This window comes from Ruditapes philippinarum, unplaced genomic scaffold (assembly GCF_026571515.1).
Source record: "Ruditapes philippinarum isolate M1 unplaced genomic scaffold, ASM2657151v2 ctg7817_1_1_1_1, whole genome shotgun sequence".
In the NCBI taxonomy this organism is placed as follows: domain Eukaryota; kingdom Metazoa; phylum Mollusca; class Bivalvia; order Venerida; family Veneridae; genus Ruditapes; species Ruditapes philippinarum.
The window spans coordinates 1-21509 of NW_026854488.1; the positions used below are offsets into that span (position 1 = coordinate 1).

The 21509-nt window shown below is 32.2% G+C and overlaps 1 long non-coding RNA gene across 3 annotated transcripts; it reads left to right on the top strand.

Annotated features, from left to right (window-relative positions):
* The first annotated feature begins 10750 nt into the window (after positions 1-10750).
* On the top strand, positions 10751-20572 carry LOC132740254 (uncharacterized). Of its 3 annotated transcripts, none has more exons than XR_009627129.1 (6): positions 10751-11215; positions 13590-13680; positions 15113-15217; positions 16967-17108; positions 17625-17788; positions 18392-20572. It is a non-coding gene; the product is annotated as an uncharacterized LOC132740254 (long non-coding RNA). The 3 variants fall into 3 exon arrangements; XR_009627128.1 differs by having other exon boundaries at positions 10751-11210; XR_009627127.1 differs by lacking the exon at positions 10751-11215 and having other exon boundaries at positions 13428-13680.
* Positions 20573-21509: the final 937 nt, after the last annotated feature.

Consider the following 21509-nt stretch of genomic DNA (forward strand, 5'->3'; position numbering starts at 1 on the left):
TTTGTATTATGTCTTATGTATAATGACTTTTGTATCATGTCTTATGTATAATGACTTTTGTATTATGTCTAATGTATAATGACTTTTGTATTATGTCTTATGTATAATGACTTTTGTATTATGTCTTATGTATAATGACTTTTGTATTATGTCTTATGTGATATGAAATTGACAGTTATATATTTAAAATTAAAAATGAAAATAAATATGTTTTTCCCCTCATTATCAGTATTTCGTATATTCACATATACTGTTGAACTATATAGAATTTATTTGATAAAATATCCTCATTCGGCACTTGTCTGATAAATCATAAACCGATTTCTTGTATTTTCCTTTATAAAGAGAGTCACATGTAGAAGATAAATGTCCAATATGTTTACCATCAATGGATCTCCGTAAGCTAATCTTTTTCAATGTTTTCTGGGTCTTCTTCTTCTTAGTAGGCTGCTATGTTCTGAACTAGTGCCTGAATACGTTTACCACTCGCATTGTTTACTACTCGCATTTACCTGAAGGAGAAATAATTTATATTTTATACATAATAAAGTTTCACACATGTTTTAAAAATGTGTCAGTCTTGCAAATATCTTGATACTTAAACTTTAACAGTTAACACGATTGTTGTGCCCTGTGACCTACTTTTTCATCTGAGATGTCCAATATTCGAAACCTAACCTTGTATGGGAGATAATTATTCAAGTTAGGAGAAATACAGTACTGTCATATTTTTAAATTGCAACACTTACCAAATTGTCTTCTGTTTCACTATCAGATTTACCTCCAACGTCCATGATGGGTGCATGTGATGAAACTTGCCCTTTTGCCGCTTTTTTGTCAAGTCATAATACATAAGACAAATGTCATAATACACAAGTCATTAGTCATAAGACAAAACTTCTAAGACAAAATGGCACTTATGGGCTTCCGTAGTTTAAGGTTTGCTTGCCAAGTTTATTATCAGCATGTACTTCATGTCTTAAATGTGTTTTTACACGACAGTTTACGGTTTTTATAACTTGTTTTCTAAAGAGAAATAAAATTTTCTTCGTTTAAACAAAGTGCATTAGAAGAAAATTATTTCCCCTGGTTTTGTTCCCGTCGGATCACACGAGGGCGCTATTCGCGCCAAAATCAGCACGTGATTTTCGGAATAGCGTTGCAAATTCATTCAGCGCTTGGTTAATCGACTGTCAACATGTCCGAAGAAGAAAATTCAATTCCTTTTCAACCTACCGATAACGGTTCAACTCTACAGGCTCAATTAGCTGAGATATCAAGGCAGCTTTCTTTACAAAGGCAAGACGTAACAGAATTGAGAGAAGAGGTACGTGGCAAGAATATTTCCGTCGGTAAAGAGGTGAAGAAAATCAAATCGGACATTGATATTACCTGGAAACGACAAGGTAACAAAGTTCAGTATACCTTTAACAGTGATATTATCGACTTACTGAATCAAGCCATTTGGGCAATTGACAATAACAAATACGCCTACTGCCGAGATATCATTTCCGAGACTTTGGACAAAGAGAAGCATCGTCAAAAGCTTATACGTATTGCAGATACGTCCGAAGCAGGCTGGGAAACGGTTAATTGCTATACTGCTAATCCACTGGCAAGCGATTCCGAGGATGAAACTAAACTCCGCAAAGCTGAGAATCAGGCTCTCAAGAAAACGCAAATCAAAAACATCTAAACGTCTCCAGTCTTCTCGCAAAGTGCCACCGTCTTCTACCGTCACTTCCGGTGCACTTTTCAATAATCCTACTGCTTTTCGCAGTAATTCAGACGACATCTATCCGGTCCTGCCTGCTAGGGGAACAAGACCTTTTCGAGGCTTCAACAGTTTCACACCAAAGTCTTCAACTTACGGATCATGTTTCTCCTGCGGTTCATTCGATCACTTCAGGCGCTTCTGTCCCTATGTCAACGGTCCCATCGACGATAGATCAGCACGGTTTCCAGCCAAGAAGCAATGAAAGTCCTGGTCATTTATCTATGGAAGATGAGTATTATTCTCATATTATAAACTGTCATAATTCGCAAGAAAATAATTTAACAAATAACTATTTTGAATATGAATCTGGCCAAAAAGACATTATAGTTACGTGGTCGATTTGAAAAGTCATGTAGAATTCTGGATAAATATAGGTTCAAATTCTTTTGTAATAGATACAATTAGACAAGGTTATAAAATACCGTTTTATTCTGTTCCTCATTCGTGTTTTTTGCCTAACAACAAGTCCGCTTTAGAAAATCAAATTTTTGTTAGCGAAGCTATATCAGATTTATTGGACAGAAATTTAATTGAGTTGTGTGATAACATTCCATTTATTGTTAATCCGCTTACTGTGTCAACTAGAGATAACGGTAAAAAGCGTTTGATTCTTGATCTCAGGGAGGTTAATAAACATCTATGGAAACAATATTTCAGGTATGACGATCTCAGGGTCGCATTGTCATTTTTAAATAAACAATGCTGGATGATAAAATTCGACATACATTCGGCATATCATTTTATAGATATTTTTTCCACAGCATACTAGATTTTTGGGTTTTTCTTGGCCAGATAAAAATGGTGTTGTTAGATACTATAAATTTTTAGTGTTACCTTTTGGACTTTCCACTAGTCCGTATGTTTTTAGTAAAGTTACACGGCCATTAATCGCTAAATGGAGATCTGAAGGTAAAAAAGTTTTAATGTTTTTAGACGACGGTTTTGGTTGTGATTCAAACATTGAAAACACTTTTTAGCTTTAAGTGTTGCAGTTAAAAATGATCTTTTTATTGTCCGGTTTTATACCCAAAAATGAAAAATGTGTATGGACACCTGTCCAACATTTACAGTTTTTAGGATCAGATATTGCATCAGATTCGGGAATTTATTTCTATCCCTCAAGTAAGAATTGATAAATGTTTAAAAACAGTTGAGAAAAAAAAATTTGGTATAATAAAACATAGCCGGGTACCTGTTTTTTGCTAGCTAGCTTCGTGGGTCAAGTCATCTCCATGTCAATAGTGTTAGGTTACGTTACACAAATTATGACCAGGTATTTAAGTATTGACTTAGTAAAGTCGCCTCATTGGGATTTCTTTATAAAACTTTCGCCAGAAAGCAAGATCAATTAAAATTCTGGGAACAGGAGTTAAAACATTTGAATTCCAGAAAATTGTTTGATATTATTTCCTGCAATAAAATAGTTTATTCAGATGCAAGTTGTATGGGCTACGCTGGCTTTGAGGTAAAATACTTCAGGAAGTATAGCACACGGGGTTTGGTCACCCGATGAGATTACTCAGTCTTTTCCACATGGAGGGAACTTATTGCTGTTTTATAGAGTGTTAAAATCTATACCACAAGTACTTCGTTTTCAAAAGGTTAAATGGTTTAACTGATAACCAGTCTGTTAGTAAAATTGTAAAGAAAGGTTCCATGGTTCACGATTTGCAGAGTATAGCTATAGAACATTTATAGGTTTTGTTTGAATAACTCAATTTTAATTGACATTGAATGGATACCTAGATCTGAAAATGAAAAAGCAGATTATCATTTTCAAAAATTTGTGATTTTGACGACTGGGGTATTTCAGATGAAATATTAAACGCGGTGCAGAGAAAGTGGGGTAATTTAGAGGTAGACTGGTTTGCTTCGGATAATAATGCAAAATTGCCAGTATTTTTATTCCAGATTTTTTGGAATGTTAATTCTAGTGGCGTAGATGCATTTACGGAAGACTGGTCAGGGAAGTTTGGGCTTTTTGTTCCCACCTATATCCATAGTATCGGAGGTTCTTAAGAAAATGTACACAGATAATGTTCAAGGTGTTCTTATTATTCCTCATTGGGTTTCTGCTAGATTTTGGCCTATTTTGTGTCCAAATGGTAAATTTATTAAGAACGTGGTTGACTGGATATTGTTGCCGACGGAAAAAGAAATTTTATACATGTTGTAAAAATGGCAAGGGAATTTTTGGAAATCAGAATTTGCATTTCAATATGCTTGCTATAAGAATATCATTTAAATAATTCTATAGAGATATAGGAAGCTAGATATACTTTATTCGTTTGTTATAAGTATTTTTATAATAATTTTATACCGCATTGTTTTGAATCTTTCATAGCTAGGTTTTGCAGCCATGATAATAGCAAGAATTTACAGCCATAATAGTAAGCTTTGCAGTTTTGGTAATAGTAAGGCTTTGGAGCCGTAATAATAGTAAGGCTTTGTAGCCATGATAATAGTAAGGCTTTGCAGCCATGATAATAGCAAGGCTTTGCAGCCATGATAATAGCAAGGTTTTGAAGCTATGATAATAGTTAGGCTTCGCAGCCATGATAATAGCTATGTTTTGCAACCAAGTTAACAGTTAGGCTTTGCAGCCGTGATAATAGCCAAACAAGTTTTTAAAACGTTTTGTAACTCGGAATAATAGTTCGATTAATCAATCATGAATCATAATCAAATGGTAATTAAGGTTCTATAATCAATGATATTAGTTATGTATTACATTTTGTATATAGGCTTTGCAGCCATGATAGTAGTAAATTTACACGAGTTTTGAACTCAATGTAGTTTTTGTATAGATTACTGCAGCACTGCAGTTATGTACGATTAAGTATTGTACTCTGAGTCGTATTTTCTCTTTATAACAATTTCTTATATCTGGAGTTTTTATTTCACAATGTTATAAAGCTTTAATTTTTATATTAAATAATGTAAGTTCCATTGGTATAATATACATTCATATCGATTTATACATGTAAACATTGATTTGTTAATTCATGTTTCATATATTTTGATTAGAATATTTAATTTAAAATATTTTTTTTTACGTTTATTTTTTTCAGTGTCATAAAAAAGATTATAGACGAGCTTCCGGTTAAGCTGGTGGATAAGGTGACCCTATTGCCACAGATACTTCAACATTCTAGAGCCTTTAGCACGTGCAAAAATTATAATAGTGCGTTTAATAGATGGATTAAGTGGGCCATGTTAAATGATCTGGGTAGTGGGGACATTTTGCCCGCCAGTGAGTTTGCCGTTAGCCATATATTTGAACTTCTTTAATACAAAGTTCTTTCACTCCGAAGCCTGTAGAGACAGCATTTTATGCAATAAAATGGATTCACGAGATTAATGGTTTAGATCCACCTACTGACTCTAGTATGGTAAAAAATGTTTTACAATCAGCAAAGCGTATTTTGTCAAAACCGGTGCTTAAAAAAGAACCGATTACCGTAGAATTACTTTTCTTCTATTTTTGATAATTTGTATGTTGATATAAAATCTTAAGTCACAGAGAACTATTTGTGCTTTTCTACTTTCATTTTCTGGATTTTTAAGAAGTTCTGAATTGTTAAGTATAAAAAGATGTGATCTAGATTTTTCAAGTACACATATGAAAATTTTTATTGAGTCGAGTAAAACAGATCAGTATAGAGATGGATCTTGGGTTATAATAGCAAGAACAGGCACGAAATTATGTCCAGTCACTAATATTGAAAAGTATCTTGAATGGGCTCAATTTTCTATGGACTCTTCATGTTTCATTTTTTGTAATCTGAGCGCTACTAAAAATGGTTATAAGTGTAGGAATGTTAACAGAGCAATGTCATATAGTACTTTGCGAGATTTATTTAGGAATGCTTTAACTCCATTTGTAACAGATATAAACAAATATTGTTTACATTCGTTAAGGTCAGGTGGCGCAACCGCTGCCGCTAATAAAGGAGTCAAGGATAGAATGTTCAAACGACATGGTCGTTGGTTAAGTGAAAAAGCTAAGGATGGCTATGTAAAAGATAGTTTGGATGAACGATTATTCGTTTCTCGGTGTTTAGGTTTATGATATTTACAATCGGTTCGTTGATTATAACATTTTTGATCATTTGGAACACGTACTCTTTATATTCATTTCATGCTTTATCCCGTTCTTTGAGTTCAGCTATAACCAAGTCGCTTGTAACACATTAAACGTTATTTCATAACTAAATTGTTCTGTTGTTCATTCTATATATTTTGTAAAGATAATGGTTGTGATCATATTGTATCCGTCGGGGACGATTTGAGGGGAATAAAATTTTCTTCGTTTAAACAAAGTGCATTAGAAGAAAATTATTTCCCCTGGTTTTGTTCCCGTCGGATCACACGAGGGCGCTATTCGCGCCAAAATCAGCACGTGATTTTCGGAATAGCGTTGCAAATTCATTCAGCGCTTGGTTAATCGACTGTCAACATGTCCGAAGAAGAAAATTAAAATTTTTATTATATATAAGTTTTGTTAAGGATTTTAGACAATAGATGTACGTGTTCCATCTTTTTCAATAATATGTCTTGTACTTTGACTGAAGTTATTTACATGTAATTTATGAAACGATATAAATTAATGTATGCTATTTGCAAATGAGGGTTTATTTGTACATATATATGTTGGTTCATTTCATGTACAGTCAGCTATAACCAAGTCGCTTGTAACACATTAAACGTTATTTCATAACTAAATTGTTCTGTTGTTCATTCTATATATTTTGTAAAGATAATGGTTGTGATCATATTGTATCCGTCGGGGACGATTTGAGGGGAATGTATTTTTATGCGGTTTAGTGTTTAGAAGAGATTGAAAAGTAATATTTGTTCAGTTTAGAAAATGTAGAAATATAGAAATGCCTTATAATTCCATTTGTCATATTTCAAACAATACGCACATATATATGTTGTAAAATGTATTAACATTACTTTTAATCAACATGTACTATCATCTAAATGATTATAATGTTATATTTTGCATTTTTAGCTAATATTTACATTTTGACAATATTATGAAACGTGAATTATAAAGGTTAATGCATCATTAACATGTTACATTTTTATTTCATTTATTACTGATCATGATGCTTGTGAGTTTTAGGTGTGGTTGGCTGTCTGTCATCCATCCATCGTCCACAGTTATTTCAAACAAAACCTTCTATGAAACCTCTTCGCCAAAATTAATTAAACATTGCATATTCCTACCACATTTCTTGTTGCATACATGAACTATAGACACTTGAATATATTTTTAAATACATATATCTAATATTTTTTTAATGAGAATATACTTTGAGATACATATATCTAATATTTTTTGAATAAAAAAATATTCTCCGTAAAATGGAAGACCTCATCAAGTGTTAATAAGTTGGTTTATATGAAAACCAAGGGAAAAGACAGGACCCAGCACAAAATCACTACGTCACTGTAGAAAAAAATGTTTTAAAGTACTGTATTGAAGATGACCACAAAGTTTATATTCCTCTTAGTTATGACCATGGCGTAAAATTTGACATCGTCAATGAATTCCCTTTAATAAACATAGTCTCATAAAGAAAAAAAACTACATTTTAGGTGCAAACCTTTAAAACCTTCTATTAAACCTTTATCATATTTGTTCAGTTCATAATCTTGGGGTCAAAGTTGACCAAGTTGATTACCTTATTTAAGATAGATCTTTAATAGATCATTAATAAATACAATGCAATGCATATAGCGTGTTTATTTGTCATGTAGCATTGTATATTAGACGTCTCATAAGTTTGTGGGGTCAACTTGTTTGATATTGCAAAGTCTTATACAGAAAAACATTTAAACAATTTCCCAATGCCTAAACTGTGATATTTGATGTTAGAATTGCCTTGTGGACATCTACTAAATTCGTACAATCGTGAGATTCTGATTAAAAATTGCCTGACCATTCTACGATAATTATAATCATTAAATACATGTATATGAAATACATAAACATTTTCTTTTCTTTAACTGCTAGAGCTAGAGCTTTGATAATGCGCATATATAGAGTTTTAAAGTAGACTTCTAACATAATCCTTTGTTGTTTATTAGTTAAAAGAAAAATATAAATAAGCGTAAAAGTATATAATATAATTTACATTTCATATTTATCTTGACCGGATGATATTCGTACAAAATAACTGTATTCGTGTCACTAGAAACCATAAATAATTATTCATTATGTAAGACGTTGATAAACTTGTCCATGCCTTCCCCTGATCTCTATCCTGTTTTGTTTGGTGTCCTGCTGGGCTCCTTGTCGGTGCCCCGTGTTAATGGATCGTGTGTGGCTGTGTTCATTAAACGCCCTTTTCTTTAATGACAATGTTTTTCATATTTTGTGCCTTCTGGGTGCTCTGCTGTTGTGACTGAATTGTGTCGGGGGCTGCGTTCTGTGAACGTCGCCATGCCTTGTTGATCTTTATTCTCATTTTTTATCTATTGGAGTTTAAAAGACGTTTTAGCTAAAATTAATAAATACACAAAACATGTTTTCTGTCTCATTTAATGCCGACAAACTTTTCCAAATATACATACTCTGGCAAATTATTAAAATGATGTATAACAGCCCAGTTCCTCATGCGTGGCTGTGACATTGGACAGAGGGGAGTAATCCCTTTTTACTCGTCTATAGATATTGGTTTAAGGGTACGGAGACCAAATAGTTGATGCATATTCAATTGTATGCTAGTTCTTTCATTTTCTCATTTTTGGTAATCTCATTTCTTTTAATAAAGCCAAGGGATCTGTTTGCATTGGAAGTTATTCGAGATATATGTGTGTTAAATTTAAGGTCAGCGGACGGATCTAGTCCGAGATATTTAGCATAAGAGACCGGTTCAGGGATAGGCCATGGAGCATACCGTTGTTGGTGATAAATCATGGTTTTTTTAGGTATATGAATGACTTGGCATTTTGAAGTATTTTTAAGGGACTTTTATTTTCTCTTTTTTGAACTTCATGTCCCACTGCTTCCCCTAAATTGCCTTGATCATTTGGGAGTGTTTGGAGTCTGAGGAGGAATTGAAGGTTATGTAGCCAGCTATGTCATCTGTACAGAATTATTAAGGACAGAAGATGACAGCTTGCTGATTTACAGAATGAAACAGAGGGGCCCTATAACTTGTCCTTAAACAAGTCAAATCTCAACTTTAATATATAGTTCTAGTGTTATTAAAACACAAAGAAGACTGATTTGTCTTTGTCATTAGACAAGATTTGAAGAACAAGTTAAAGTTGTCAAGTGAGAAAATAGCATATAAATCAAACAAAGGCAGTGACAAAAAGGTAAAAACAAAACATAATCAACAATCACAACACACACTTAAATAAAATGATTACTAGCTGAACAAGCTAGACGAACCTGAACTATGTGACCAATCAATGAATGCACAAATTTTTCATAATTTCAAAGTAAGCTTGATATATTACAGGAAACAATACTAAGAAAGTAGGACAGAGAAGATAACAATGACACGCATATCATAAAATGAACAAGATAGAGGAAAGAAATCTAGGGACGTGAAACTCAAAAGTGGCAGATCAAATAATGACATCTAATAAAGATATTGCAATATGGAATAATTAGAAGAGACACTGTATAAACATTGTATACCAGTATAGAAGAAACAAAAATTAAAGACATGAACTTCACAATCGATGAAATAAGAGATAAAACTACAAATGTATTTCATAAGGCTACTTTAAGGTTAAAGAAAAAACTAGCGCTCTCTATGAATGTGATTAATATCCCCGATTAGAGACCGCGCTAGACTTATTGTTATTACAAAATGCAAAAACATTGATAGCGTTTATCATTTGCGAAAGGCTTTCAAATGTCAAAATTGAGCTGCTTAACTTTAAAGTTTTGTTCTTATGATCACTTCAAGTTTCAAATCATATTCACTTAAGGAGTTCAACATTTCATTTTATCCAAATACAAAGTTGTATTAACCTAATGTGTACATACATTACTAAGTTCTACAGAATTATATAATAAAAATCTATTCATTTGTAGCAAACATTTGGCCTATTTTATAGACATTCCATATATATTTTGCCTTTAATGTCAAGGTCAATGTTATCTTAAGTGGTGTCTGTTTATAGACTTTGCATAGATAAAAAACTCTTAAGTCTTTTTAAAGTCGTATCTTTTTATCAGGAAGTAGATATTATATTTTGTTCAGACATTGTATTTTTAATACACTTAAATATTGTACATACATAAATAAAATGAATATAATTGGGCAATTTAAATAAGGGCTTAAGTCGTATAGCGATGATTTCGTAAATGCACCATTGATACAATGTAACTTGACCAACTTCATTCTATTTGAAAATATCAATAACAATTTGATGTAAAAAAAATAATTGATTTTGTATATATGGTGAGTAATGAAATGGCCCAAACATCCTCACGACTATTACTAGACAAACAAACGGTACACAATATCAATCCCAATATAATGTTGAAGATAAATAATCATCTTGATTCTTTATGATGGCATTTGTTACAAAATTACCTATATTTAATTAGTTATTAATTAGTTATTTTATCAATATAAAGTGGTAGATAATAACTTTTAACTGATATAGCTTGATTAAGTTTGGAAAAAAAATCGAAGTTGGCACAACATGTGACACCATTTATTTAAAGTCTTAAATCAAAATACATGTATATGAATTTATCATTTATATGAAAATAATTTCGCATGATTTATTCTGATAGAAGGTATTATTGCCATGCAATTTTCGCACGATTGGTTTAGCACGGTCATCCAGTTCAGTTTCTTGCTGGCCAATACTAGGTATTGTTTCCAATGGAATTTATCCAGTTTTGTTACACTGTATTTTTTCAGACAAGAAATATTGTCACGCCACGTCATTGTCCGACACCAAGTTCTCAAATCAAAGATGTGTCGCTTTAAAGTTATATTCCTGGTCAAATTCATCAAAACAGATTGTCAAATTAACGCCTTATTGTTATCAAATGCATTATTTAACTAGTATTGACAAAGTTTTCCAACTTAGAAACGCTCTCCGTAACATTTCTGACCATTCTAAAAAATGCATTTTCTTATTTGACTGGGTTAGTCAAATAAGATTTATATTTTGGCGGGAAGCCCTTCGATTATTTCCGTAAATGTTCGGATCTGAGTCACGTGATATGATTTACCAAACCAAAATAATGGCGGACAATACGAAAGGTGTGTCACGAATACGAGAAATAAATTTTGAGATTGGAAAAGGAAAAAGCGAAAAGTGGGAAGAAACTGTGATTTAATTCAATCAAGGATATACTCCGGTAGTGATTCAAAGCGATGAAAAGTTCTAAAAAGCGTAATTAAAACCAAAAGCGACCGTGAAGTTGTTATCTGATTGACAGGTGAGGTGATCATCGTTTTTGTTTGCATTTAATTTTTTCTTGGTCTTAGATCTACTTATAGAAAAATTTCACCTACGAATATATAAACACAGATATTGTGTTATAGTTTTTAGGATGGTTTTGAGTTATGATAAACAGACCTGGGGATGATTACATTGATCAGTAATTGATTTAATTACAATTACTTTCAGATTTTATTGTAATTGATTACAATTGATTACTCAGACTTGCCTCTGTAATCAATTAAATTACAATTACTTTAAGAAAGTAATTGATTGATAATTGATTACATTCAATGTATAACTATAGACAAAAGTTTCTTAATACTATTTAATATATAGATTATATACACAAAGGATTTCCAGCTCATCAACAGTCATCAATTTAACACACTTTTAGTTACTGTCACATCACTTTATCATATTTTAGCATTGCACTTTAGCATCATAAGTTCATGAAACCGTCTGTCAGTCAGACTGCATCTATCAGGACGGAAAATTTACCCACAACACTAAACAAACGCTCTACAGGGGGCCGATGATGCAGGAATGGTCCTCAGTCTTGGTGTAGGTTTCATAATAATCTCTCTGCAACAGAAATTTTGAAAAGTGTCAATTGTACAGTATATTGTATACAGGTGTTAAAACAGGTGTGAAAACAATAAATTGTTGTATGGGAATTCAATGACAATAGGCTTTACAAAGAAATTATCAATTTTTTACAACACTTCAATGGTACAACAGTATCCATTATAACATAGACACATTGTCTATCACCTTACAAAATAACTGTTGCATATAATTAAAATATAGTAATATGCATCTGACATAAACTGACTATACAAAGTAACGAAGTTATCTACATTGTTTGAAACTTTTTAAAACATGGTTAAACCAAAATATGTTAAACAAAATTTAACATACCTTTATAATGAAATTTGAATGTGACTTAGTGTTTCCATTTATCTCCCTAGGGCACAATTTGCACTGTGCTGTCACATTTCCAGATGTCTCTTTAGGAAATTTAAAGACATCATAAATCCAATGACTTGACATTTTGGTTAGAATACCAGCCAAACAATGTCTATCTTTCAGTTAGAATTTGGTGAATGTATGGATTAAAACTTATTTCTTCATCGTGAGTGATGTCTTAAAACATCTCATGTGATATTTTACTACCTTTATGAACAATCATTGTTTATTATGACAATTTCTATTATTTACTTCAAATATGGATGTCAGTAGAGAACATTCTCTCTATTTAATAAAAATGCTGCTATTGAGTATCAAAATCAATCAATTTACACTCTACAGTTTGTGATTAAAGATCATTATAAAGGAGTATAAGTTAAACTGTAACATGTGAAATAAATCATTTAAATTTCAATAGTTTCAGATTGTAAAATCTGAAAGTAATCAACATCAATCAAATTGTAATCATAATTACAGACTGAATTTAAGCTGTAATTGATTAATTACAATTAATGTAATCAATTTTGAGCAAGGTAATCAATTACATGATGATTACAGTGTAATCATGTAATCAATTAAAAAATCGATGATTACAATTGATGATTACCCCAGGTCTGATGATAAAGAAATTAAGCTTGCAGATCCACGTCTGTGTATCAAGTTTTCGTTCACTGTAATTTTCGTACCAGTAAATTGCTAACAGGTTAAATAAAAGATCGGCTGAGCCTAATCCTTTACAATTTTATGGCGTATGTTCATTGTAACCATTGTAATATCATTTAAGATGGCCAATCACTATCTTTTAAGAATCATTTAAGATACAACAAAATTATATTTTGAATAACTTTTATTTTCCAATCACATTATTGTTTTTTACTGTAAGCTGTACTGTATAGTAACTACAATGCTGTGAAATAGATTAGCCACATGTGTCTCAAAAAGGGTTAGAACTATTGACTAGCAGAACAGGCTTTTCTTCAAAGCATGTTCAACTATCAAGGGTAGTCCTATAAATGTGACGTCCTTTGATTTTGAGATATTTTTGCTTTTGGGCAACCTTGACCGACATTTAAGCAATAACAAGCCCGTAAGTCTGATATATTGATCTACTATCCAGGGTTGTCGAATCTTCAAAGAAATAAAGTATAAAAAATAAAATGTTTGTCTGGAAAATCGCACAAAAATCAATATTTTTGTCTCATTTGAATCATTTTTGCTGTAAATTTCAGCATTTCACAAATTTGAAAAATAATCATGGACAATAACCATAATTGTGCTGGAAACGTTAGATAATTCATATTGACAACCCTTCTTCCTAATAAGCAGTGCAGCAATTCATGTATTGTAATTGGTTTGAATAGTCAAGATTTTAGGCCATGGTACTAGTATGCTATATTTTCAATTACAGAAATAAATCAATTTCATCGTCATCATGTGTTGCAATACCACTACCAGGGACATCAAAGATGACCTGGACTTCAGTGCATATGCAGAGGAGAGTAAGTACAACCATTTTTGTCGAAAGTGACAGGTTATAATAATACCTTTCAAAATTGCTATATAACTATATATACTTGCATAACTAATTTACTTATATAATTCATATAAAAACTGATTAATCTTAAATACTGCTGAATTCATGTTTTTTTTATTAGTTTATAGAACCAATTAATGGATATATACATGTCAACATGTGATCCATATATATCATGATCAGAATTATTCATATGATTTAAATATTAAACAATAATGACATTTTTTAAAGTGGCATATAATACTGTATTAGAAGAAGAAAAAAAAACAACATGCATTACATGGTTAATTTTGGTCCAATTGAAAGATTTTGGTGTCATCTTAAATGATGAGTTTGATATTTGTATGACTCCATAATATTATTATAGGTAATTGTTCACTGAGTCGAAAAAATAATAGAGGGTCATTATAGGTCTTAAATCCACTTGTGAAAAAATATATATGAGCCGCGTCATGACAAAACCAACATAATGGTTTTGCGACCATCATGGGTCCAGAACAGCCTGCGCATCCGCGCATTCTGATCAGGATCCATGTTGTTCGCTTACAAACCCTATAACAAGTAGAGAAACTGATAGGAAAACAGCATGGATCCTGATCAGACTGCGCGGATGCGCAGGCTGGTCTGGATCCATGCTGGTCGCAAACGCACTATGTTGGTTTTGTCGTGACGCGGCTCATATATGGTTTTTGGAAAGGATTCTGTCATGTACTGATGATGTAGTCAATTCTCAGACCATACAACAAAATAGTTACAGATTCCTCAAAAGTGGAGTATACTTTCTTAGTTACAATCAAACATCATGAATGACTAATTTCTAGCTTTTTTTTTTTCAAAGCTATTACATTCTATGTCAGATTGCTACAATGTATGTTGGCATACAATTGCATTATTTGAATATTTTGAAATGTATCAACATGAAACTTGAAAGGCTTGCTTATCAGGACAAAGTGTAATTGTTAAACAGGGGAGCATACATGTTCTTATGAAAGCAGTCATTGAATTTAGCACTGGCCCGGTGTCCCATGGCCAGTGAAAATTAGTTTGGGCCAGTGTAAATTTTAAGAAAATGTAGTTAAATATATAGTAGAATAAATTCAAAACTGGAATTGGGGCCAGTGAATTCAAAATCTTAAATTCAATGACTGTGAAAGCAATATTTTTTAAGTTATATCCCTTTTAAACTAAGAATTTTTAATAGACTGGTGTTATCACTGCATGCAATACTGCTGTATTTGTTGTTAATAACAAGGGCAGATTCATGTCCTATAGTAAATGTTGGTGAAGACTGAATATATACAATTCTTATGTAGAATATTTTTCGCTAAAATGAAAAGGAATTCCACAATTTATTTTTTTTCTTCTAAATCTTAAGCAAGTTATGGTTTAATCTTCAGGTAGCACTAAAGAAAGCCAATAAAATCCTTTTGGAGTTGAATTGAGACACAACCATTCATTTCTGGTTTAGTTATAAAACTGCTACAGACTATAAACTATTCATGGTAAGTAAACAATTATTAGTCCCCTACCGGTTTACCGGAGGGGACTTTAGGTTTACCCTCCGTCCGTCTGTCTGTCTGTCCGCACTCACAGGAGAGTAATTATGTGGCTAGAGGGACAATAGGTAACTGTTCTTTCTCTTTGATGTCATTCATTCCGTAATGCTTTTATGTGGCTATTTTCTTTTGTGTGGCTAAAAAGAACAATAGAGAGAACAATAGAGTAGCCACATAATTACTCTCCTGTTAGAACGTCCGTCTGTCTGTCAGTCCGTCAGTCCGTCCGTCCACAAAACTGGATCCTGCGATAACGCAAAAAGTACTGAAAATATTTTAATGAAACTTGATATATGGATAGATGGCGGTATGGAGATTATGCACGTCTTTTTCTTTTCTTCCTATGTTGAAAATTCTGGTTGCTATGGCAACAAATAGACTGAAAATATGGCAAATTTTACACATAACCTGGATCCCGCGATAACGCAAAAAGTACTGAAAATATTTTCATGAAACTTGATATATGGATAGATGGCAGTATGGAGATTATGCACGTCTTTTTCTTTTCTTCCTATGTTGAAAATTCTGGTTGCAATGGCAACAAATAGACTGAAAATATGGCAAATTTTACACATAACCTGGATCCAGTGATAACACAAAAAGTACTGAAAATATGTTTATGAAACTTGACATATGGGTAGATGGCAGTATGGAAATTATGCACATTCTTTTTTATCTTCCTATGTTGAAAATTCTGGTTGCTATGGCAACAAATAGACTGAATTTCAAGATTTCTGATTCTAGTTTTTAAGTTTTTTCGCTATAAGTTCTTTATTTCTTCAAACTTTAAATATAAGTTGCTTGTCATCAACCACATCATATGTGACAAGGTTTACAACTCTAGCACAAAATTTATCAGAATTACCTCCCTTGAACTTAAAATTTTCATGAAAAAAAAACATTGTTTTTTTTAATAACTTCTTTTTCTGAATGTATCTACTTCAAACTTCATATAAATGTTTCTTATTGTCACTCAACATTTGTGAGTGTTCAATACTCTAGCAAGACTATTTCCAGAATTATGCCCCTTTTGAACTTAGACTTTTTTTTTGAGAAATTGGTAATTTTTACTCCAACTTCTTCAATCATGATAGGATTTTAAAAATGTTATATTTTGATAACAGGGATGTTTAAAAAATAACTTTAGAGTGTCCTTCAGTCCGTCTGTCTGTACATAAAAACTGTTTCCTGTGATCACTTTTAAAGAACTTTTTCAACAAATTTACTTAAAATAGGAACCTAAGTGAATGGCCAATGGCCCTTCAGAATGTTGCTTGGGCTCTTACCGGTAGGGGACTTATGGATTGCTTGCAATACTATGATAATTGCTTGTTAATTATATATTTGATTTTGTTTGAATGTTTGATATTTTTATATGATTATTCTGTTGCTCAAGAAATATTTAGATAAAATTCTAGATAGCAATACATAATTGTCATTTGTTGCAAGAAAATTAATGCATGCAAGATGTTTTGATGCATAATGTGGAATACTTCATAGGTTTATGGTAAGCACTTTATATGTAAAATAGATGTGAAATGCTTAGTAATGTTTCATAAAACTTGTTGAAGGCTGACTTCTTTGCCATTTTTTAATGCATGCTTATTTGTCTTGATATTTTATTTCAGGGAATAATATATTTTAGTGTCTGCATCAATCTTATAGTTATTGAGCATAAATGGATTCTGTTTCCAGATGATGGAATACACCACTGCCTAGTACAATCATGGCCCATTAGAAACCAGAACAAACCATGGCTGCAAAGGAAATAAGATGCACATAGTCTGAAAGATCTGGCTGGTGTTCTAAATAAGATGACATAATATCTCAACTGCAGGTATGTTCTCATCAGGTACAATAAAAGAAATTTATATTGACAGGGGTTCCCCCTGGAGCAATTTTAGTTTGCACCACCAGATTGGCCAATCAAAAAAGTTGAAGCCAATGGCTCCAATGTTGGAACCATTAATTCTGCACAGGAGATATGTCTATCTTTGTTAAGATATGCTAGCAGTTTGGAGTGAAATTTTTAAAAGGATTTATTTTCCTAACTGGAAAGGAGTATATGTCCTGATTAATACAAAGCTCATATGTCTATTGATTATAGAATGTTCAATGTTTACAGCACCTTTATATGTTAACGCAAATGGACCTACAACCATTATGTATAAATTAATTGGCACCTTTATGGCACTTAAAAATTGAAGGATAGGGCTGTGTAAAATCTTTTCAAAGATAATTATTTACATACAGAGATTATATCTAGCCTATGAATATGTTAATGTTAAAGGATTTTTCCTTACTAAAATCATTTAAATGAAAATATCTTTCCATTATTTGTATTCATTTTTAGAAGTACAGCTGGCATGTAGGGGTTTCAACAGCACATCTTGATGTATTGTACCAAAAGATTTGCTTACACACCACCTGCTTATAGGATGCACAATCTTCTTGCAGCCATAGATTATAATATACATGCAAATAGACCATACATCACCAACAAGGGGGATCTGTTAGGTATGCTACTTACAAAACTCCAACATGTAATGTTTCACAATTTTACAGAATGAAAGAAAACAGTGTCCAGTTTGTGTTAATAAAGTGAATTGTTTGGAACTATAGGCTTACCCCTGAATGTAAAATATTGTTTGTTACCCACTCCTGTTTATATAGTTTGGAACTATAATAATGTTCAACATAGATGTACTCTGTACTGAGTCTAATATAGATGTAGCATGTTTCTTTGTTTATTTCAATAGAAAGATTTCAGTTCTTAAAACATATAAAGAGGCAAAACCTAAATAAAATGTTGTGCTTTATCTTCTTTGGGCATATAGATTCTCAACATTTTTTTTTTTCATTTTTGCATATAAATATAAATGCTGCATATCTTAGTATTAAATGTTCCTGCCTTTATGAATTATAAGATATTTTTATTGAAAGTGTGATCACTATGCATTTATATTGCCTATATAATATTAATTTCAATCAAAAGAGATTTTGCAGTCTCTGAATAACCTGACTAATAAATTTTGAGGACATAATTACATGTAATGCATTTTGAGAATTGTATACACTTATGATTTTTGTTATAACAGGCTTGTTAATTTCTCATTTCAGACTTCAGCGAGTCTGGATGAATTAAAGAAGAAGAAAAAGTATCATTATACCATTTTTCATGATGCTATAACTCTGAGAATTAGTGACATGGAGGGGATATATAAAATACAAAGTTAGAGGAAGATGACCCCCACAGACTTTCAAAATATTTGGCCCAAGTTAGCCCGAAGCCTACCCGAACCATTCATGAGGAACATAAATCAAGATATGATTGACTTTTTATGGAAAAGAATGATAAATAGTGTGTTACACTGATTGCCCAACTATTCAAACATATTTAAGCTGACATTGAACACCTGGTATTCATGATAGTTTTATGAAATATCTTTTTAGATATGGCACTGTATCTATCTTGTTTCGAAAAAAATTCTCTTGATTCATTTGTCATGACTCAAGGTCTGTTTTTAATATTTTGTCAGAAAAATGACTACTTTTTATATAAGTGCAAAATATTATCCAATCTATTAAACTATAAGTGCTGCTATGAGCTTTAATGTAGTAACGAAGTTAAAAGTATTATTCAATTATATCTTTTGATATACATGTACTATGTCATTCACTTTAGCTCAGCTTCTCTATTTTTTTTTTTTTTGAAAAAAGAAATAGAGGTTGCTGCCATTGCCTTCTGCAAACTTGAACCTTGTTCATAACTTTTAAAGTTCTTGGTGTATTGTCTAACCTTGGCCTTCATTCATAATTGACCTTGACCTTCAAGGTTAAATGTCTAAATTTTGGCTTTGCTTGTTATTTGCTATTAGTGGCTTTAACTTTATTGCCCTTTGTTAATTTTCATATTTCATTTTTGTCTTGGCCATTTCTCCTAAACTATATTGTTCACCAGGCAACACATCCGACTCGCGGAGATCTAGTTGTTATTAGTCCATGAATTGTTTTAGTCCAATCTAGTTTATTAGACCAATGACATAGGGGCTTTTTATATAAAATCCTTGTTCAATCAAACAAGGCAAGCCTTAAAATTATCTTTGTATTTACTCCCTCATCCCATTCCAGTTCAGATAGGTTAGGTGGGCTGATAAAATATTTATTTTTGTGCCCCCACTTTAGCATTTAGATTTACCCTTGTCCGTCCATCCGTATTTCACCTAGAGTCATGAAACTTTACTGTAATGTTGATCAGCAAGTGTAGTTGTTCACCTTGGTATTTTCATCTGGATATTTTTAGTATTTTCAGAGTTACTGCCATTGAATTTTTGCAATTTTCAACTTGTGTCACATGTTACTCAAGAAGTATTTGACCTAGAGCAATGAAACTTAACAGGAATGTTGAACATTATGTGTAGTTGTGCACCTGGGTATTTTCGTCTGGATTTAATATTTTGAGAGTTATGGCCCTTGACTTAGTAAAATTTTGCAAATTGTGTTTGACTTAGAGTCATGAAACTTTACAGGAATGTTGATCAGCAGGTGTAGTTGCGCATCTGGGTATTTTCGTCTGGAATTATCTAGGAATTTTAGAGTTATTGCCCTTGACTTGGTAAAATTTTGCAGTTTTCAACTTGTGTCACATGTAACTCAAAAAGGATTTGACATAGAGTCATTTAACCTTACAGGAATGTTGCTCAGCATATTTAGTTTTGCACCTGGGGTTTGGCTTGTGGATTTATCCAGTATTTGTAGAGTTATTTCCCTTGACTTAGTAAAAAACCTTTCATTATGTTGTTATTTGTTCCTTGAGTGCTTGAGTGAGAATCAACCAACTTTACAGGAATAATGATCAACATCACTAAATTACAGGAATAATGATTTACATCACTGTGAAGCTATGAACCTGGGACTTTCATGTGGATTTTTTTTCAGTTTTGTTAGAGTTATTGCCCTTGACTTACAGTAGTATAAATTTACAATTTTCAACTTGTTCATGCATAGCTCAAAAAGTATTTATGTTTTCTTTCATTTCATTCAGCCAAACATAAATAATTTATCATTTAACTCCATAATTAATATCCTACAGGGATAAAATATAAATAAGAAAGACTATATAGGAGTGGCTACTACAGGTTCACTTTAATTTATCGAATAATTTACAATTTTCAACTTGTTCATGCATAGCTCAGAAAGTATTTCACTTGTAGGCCAGAATGTTTAAAAGAATGTTGGTCAGCATGTGTACTTATGCACCTTGGGGTTAACTTGTGAATTTTTTCAGTATTTGTAAAGTTCTTGCCCTTTACTTAGTAAAAGATTTTTAGTTTTTCAAAAAATATTTGACCTAGAGTCATAAGATTGACAGAAACAGTGGCGCGTAGGGGGGGACCCGTGTCCTATGGACACTTTCCTAGTTATTCAAATGTTTTGTCTTGTTTTATTTTTCATTAAAAATTATATGTAGTTCAAACAAATTGTGAATGCATGAAAGCATCTGTTTTACTTGAAAATTTAGAACCATATTTTCAGTTTTAATCAACAAATATCCCAACATTTGTATATTTGCAATTAAAAAATCACGAGACAGTTAAAAAGATGTCATTCTCATTGACACTCTCATTTCATTTTAGTAAACAAATCCTGGGCAATAAGATATTTTAAGTAGCTGTGCTATTTGTAGGTAGGTCGCAGGAGTGGGGAACAAACAATATTTTACATTCAGGGGTAAGCCTAAGTTTTTAGGCTTGGTAGGAACATTGCCCTTCTCCAGATAATGGCACCAACTGATTTTGAGGTAATTAGATTTAAAGCTCAAGATGGCATAAAGTTTAACTTCCTTTAAATATGTGTAACATTGTAAGGTATAGTTTATGTAACTCAGAAGGAAAAATTCTGATTGCCATAAGTTTTAAGATTGGTCCATTTGATTATAAGTTCAAGGTCTCAGTGACATGTAAACTCATTGTCCCAAGGTTTTGAGCATTTCCAGGGACATTGCTTAGATTAGTAATTAAGCATTAGTTTGGAATTAATAAGGTCTAAGGTCTCAATGGCTTAAGCATAATATCCTTCATCACCAGAAACCCATAAGGGGTTAGCTCAAGTTCATACAATTTGGTTGGAATTAAGATATTATTTATGTCCTTCTACAATATTGGCCATCTTCACACTTTCTCTTCCTGTTAAGACAGCATGGATTGAACTATAACTGTAAAGAAGTCACTGTTGTACA